We start from the raw sequence: 5,174 nt of genomic DNA on the forward strand, positions 1-5,174 counted from the left end.
AGAAACATCAATGTGTGGTTGCTTCTCATGTGCCTCCAATTGGGGACCTGGTCAGGCATGTGCCCTGACTGGGAATTGAACTGGTCTGGTTTGCAGGCCAGCTCTCAATCCACTGAGCCACACCAGCCAGGACTATTATGTTTCTTTTCTTTCTCCATATGTAATTTTAGTATGGGCATTAACTAATTCAATCTCTATTAGGTTCCAAACATATGCTTCAAAGAAAGACAAACTAACAACAACAACAACAACAACAACAACAACAACAACAAAAATGACAACAAATAAAAGACTATATGGTTTAAAGTATTTGGAAATAATTGTAATTTAATAATACACAGTCTTGTTTGGGGGATGCTTTAGAATATATATATGTCCATAATGTAAATGATTCTTAAAATAAATTTTATATCAAGTTATATTTTATATCATTTTATTTAAGGCTCAGATTATACGTGATTCATTTCAGAGACATTATTGTTAATTCAAGTTTGTAAAGAAAACATTTGACAAAATGATTATGGAATTGTTAAATTAAAAAATCAGCCACATAAATCTATATATGGAAGAATTTCCAATGCTTTAATATCTATCTCTAGTCAGTGGACCTAAGGTGAATTCTTATTTTTCCTGTTGTATATGCCTAATCTTGTCATGAATACTTCAGTTCTTTAAGTCTCAGGTTTGTTATTTTTAAAATGAAAGAACCTGATTACATTATTTAAATCACCCAGTCTAGCTTTAAAAGCTAAACATAAATATAAAGATAGAAGGTCTAGTATAAACATACACATGTAGTCTAACACTATTGAGAAAAGATTTAAATTCATTGTCAAAGTAGAAAATATCCAACTAAACATTATCTAGAGATCCAAACTCAGGGTATTCTAGATTAACTATTTTTAGGTTATGAATAGGTTTTCCTTATTTTTAAAACAAGATCCAAGTTTATATTGTTTTCTGACCACAATATCTGTCATACAAGATATAAACAGGCGTTCTTATTAGTCCATTGCAAATTTTCCCATAGAAGAATTCTTTCTTTTTCTGCATGACTACCTGGCCTCATTATCCATCCCCATAGTTGCAAAAATATCCTGAAGACTTTTTGTCAGTGCCTTTTTATATATACACTTTGCCAGGCCATCGAATCCCCCTTCCCAGTTAGCTTCATTGAGACAAATTGCACAGTAGCATATTATGTAGCAAATAAGCAAATGACAAAGAAACTGATGTAGTATTTAAAAATCTCTTCACATGTTTTAATAGTATAATAAAAATAAGCTTATTATGAGGATTTTTTTTGGATGTCTTATGTCATTTATTAATCTGGGCAAGGGAAACATTTGATTCTTGAAAATCATCTTTAAAATAGTTTAAAAATGAACCCTCAACTTCACTAATGTCATTCCCCTGAATTTTTGAGGACTGAAGATTTCATTATGATGGGAAGAAAGGCTTATCCTCATTAGTCTAATTGTAGAATATTTCCTTTACTTCCTGTTAAACTAATGAGTTACATTAATCCAGGTTCATTTCTATAAGCCTCTTGGGGCTGAATGTACAGGACAGTCATCTTAGAAAACAATAAATTTTAAAAAAGCATGTACCATGCATTAAGTGCATGTATTTCATAAGACCTAGGTTAATACAACTGGCATCCAGTTTAATTAATCCTTGTTAGTGTAACAACTAATATCCCTCCCTAGCATGCTTCCCTTAAACATTAGTATGTCAATTAAATGGTTTTTTTTAAGATTTTTTTTCTTTGTACTTCAATATGGCATTCATACTGCCCAAATTTCTTCTCAATAACTACCTTATAGAGATGTTTCCTTATAATATCAGGTCTCTTGCAGAAATTCTGGAGCCTTTTTGAAAGCTGTTCAGGCGTAGAATACAGATATTCAGCTGGAAATATTTCGGGATAAACCAAATCTTTGGGACAAAGTGGGTAACAATCACAATATACAGCTTCCAACATGGGACATCTGTGAAGGTTTCTCCAAGGACAGAGACATGGAAATCAAGTCCTAAGTCCTTAAGATGCATTAATACCTTAAAAAAACGCTCTGGATCTTTATCATGCTTCCATCTGTGAGGCCAGACAATGTGCAATGGCCTTTGTTGATCATCATCTCCACTTAAAATGTCATACAGACTTTGTTTCTTTCTCTAGGACGAGAGCTTGAATTACCTAATGAGTTGCACGTTCTCAAGTATGACTCCCACATTAATGAGCTACCCAGGTTTTCTTATTGTGCAGCATCACGAGTTCCAGACTCGACTCATCATTATACAATAAATTCTCAGAACTTCCCTGCTCCTGATGGACAGGAAGGGCCATGGATGGAGCAGCACTGCCCTTTCCTCAAAGGCTGAGCATCTTTTGTAAATGGATCATTTTATGCTTGGGCATGAATCTGCTCACATCAGGAAACCTGATGGGAAAGTAAATAACTTGGCACTTGGGTCTGATGATGCTTTCCAGATCCTTGGGTCTGTGATCAGGAATCAGCTTCATAAATCTTCCAATAGAAGTGAGAAATGACTGCATATTAAAAACTGAGTTGAATACCACTAAATCAGCAACCAGACATGAGAGAATTTGGTTGTATCCATATTGGAAATCCCTCTCCTGACATTTCTTGACAGGATATACCAATTGGTTCTCCTGGAAGTACAAAATCTTTTTCAATTTCGCAATGTCCTACCGAAGGGCAATCAGTTCAGTCAGGTTAAGCACTGGGCTTGCAAAGATGATCCTCCTCCTCTTCCTCCTCTACCGCCTCCTCCGCTCCTCCTCCTTCTCCTCCTTGACTCACCCTCCTGGCCACCGGCTTAGCCCAGTTGGTGACACGCTGACGCCATGCCCCTCCCCCGCGGCCGCCGCGGCCCTCGCCCCTCCCGCTATTATGAGGAATTTTAAAGAAAGTTACAAAATTTGTCCAATATATATTCAGAGGTAGAAGCCATATGATAGACCCTAGTAAATGAACATACAGTACAATCAACACATAAAAAGCAATGGTTATTAAAATTCACTCTTTATAATAATAGGAAGCAAGCACCTAGAACATAAATTAACATTAGAAAACAAATAACATAATTGCAATTAGAAATTAGTAGTACATATTATATGTAGATTTGGAAAACAAAAATTTCCCTCAGCTTATGTGTGCATAAAAAACTCACACAAACAGAAAATCATCTATTAAGAATATGTTTTTAATTTTATGAGTTAAAATTATGTGATTTAAGAAAAATATAACCAAAACCTAATACCTATAAATTATTTAATTGAAAGGATATTTTAAATGTGCACCATTGACTCTTAGTCTGCCTATAAAACACAAATATTCATCATTTAACTGGTTTATTATTTGAATCAGTAAACCCAATTTAAACTACCACATGTATTTAACCTTTAATAAAATTTTATAAACCCTGAGAATATTAAATATCTGCATATACTGGAATTTAGTGGATTGTAGATATTAATATGAACTATAACACACCATAAAAATTTACATCAGAGAAAATATACCATTTCACAATATTAAAAAAATAATTAGATAAGTTACACATTAGACATTATTTTGACTTGAAGTAGAATCACTTAATTTAAGAAAGATTATATGTGCTATTTAAAAAAGCAAGTATGAGCTCAGCAAATCAAAGTTTTCTTTATTGCATAAAAATTCTGTAAGCCTTTGTTTGCCTGGTCTAGTCAATTAGAGCTTGCAAAGAGACTTAGCAATGCTAATGAGTCCTTCTAATGTGGGTACACTAGAGGCCTTACAACTCCAGTTTTGTTTCATTTTTTAAATTTTATGTTCTAAGCAAACACATCTTTCAACTAGCTATCTTAACAACTCTCTTTGCAGTTGGGTAATTCAGTGAAAACCAGAGCTTACAAAGAAATTATTTTCTTTAATTGGTAGAAAAAGAGAGAATTATAGAACTTTTGATTTAATATATTTTTTGTCCATTTTCATTACAGTGAGTAGGTATATATCAATTTGCTGGGGGTGAAAGGGGGAAGCAATGCAGCATAATTTTTAATTTTGATTTTGAGGCCTCTCCCTTTTTCTACTTGGATGATCATATTGTGACAGAGTGAAATGCTCAGCCTCTCTGACTCCATTGTGTTCCTGCTTTGTTACCATGGTTAACAACTTCTCCTCAGTCTTGCATATGAACATGCTAATCATTAGAGGAATTCTGCTTGCAGCTTGAATTTTACAAAAGTGCTTCCCAAGGATGTAAGGGAAATAAGTATTGTTTAACCTTGTGACCAGACTCACACCAACTAGAGCCAACAGACTAAGAACAAAGAAATCCTCCTTGGACCCCTGCTGACACTCAGATATCTGCAGTCATCAGTCAAACTCAAACCCTTCCCATTTTCCCCTTCCTTTGATACAAAAGAAGCCTGAAATCTGTATTTTCCCAAGATGGTTCTTAGGATGCTGGTCCACCATTTTCTTGGCTTGCTGGCTTTCCTTGCACAGAAACATAACTACTCAAAGTCTTCTTTTGTCAAATCAATATAAAAATAATCAGCAATATCACATTTCTTTTCATAATGACTTAGCAAGTCAAAATACACCTTACATATGTAATTTACATAATGCACACATTTGTATTTATGTATATTATATATAACATGAGAAATGTGGTTCTATAAAAAAACAATGTTTAAAAAGTAGTGAATATCTAAGTACTTTAAATATGACTATAATGACAGAAATTATTATGACTTTAAATGCTGTCTAATTCTTTGATATTATAAGTAAATCTTAAGAGCATATCTCTCTTAAAACTTTGAACTTAATAAAGAAGTTCATGTTTTCTCATGTTTGGATAATGCATAAGATACAGTAAGTGCTCAGTAAATAAGGTTGAATTAATAACTTTCTTAAACTGCAGGTTAATGTCTCCTGAATTAGTTACCAGAACTCTACCTTTACAATTCCTAAGCTTCTTCATATCTGGGAACCATTCTTCTTCCTTCTGTAATGAGATTAGTCATTACTCACAACTGGACCACATTTTTTGAAAAACACATTAAAAGAAATGCAATGCATATAATAAATGTCTTTAGTAGTGAGACCTATAAGTGTTCAGCAATTCCTAATTATCTCCTGCCGCCACTTCTTTTATTAGTCATT

The 5,174-nt window shown here is 33.7% G+C and overlaps 1 pseudogene; it reads right to left on the bottom strand.

Moving 5' to 3' along the window:
• Positions 1–1,738: 1,738 nt before the first annotated feature.
• LOC150021348 (tRNA-queuosine alpha-mannosyltransferase pseudogene) lies at positions 1,739–2,696 on the bottom strand (annotated as a pseudogene).
• Positions 2,697–5,174: the final 2,478 nt, after the last annotated feature.

The sequence above is a fragment of the Furipterus horrens genome, unplaced genomic scaffold (assembly GCF_987537825.1).
Source record: "Furipterus horrens unplaced genomic scaffold, mFurHor1.1.pri manual_scaffold_1, whole genome shotgun sequence".
NCBI classification, from domain to species: domain Eukaryota; kingdom Metazoa; phylum Chordata; class Mammalia; order Chiroptera; family Furipteridae; genus Furipterus; species Furipterus horrens.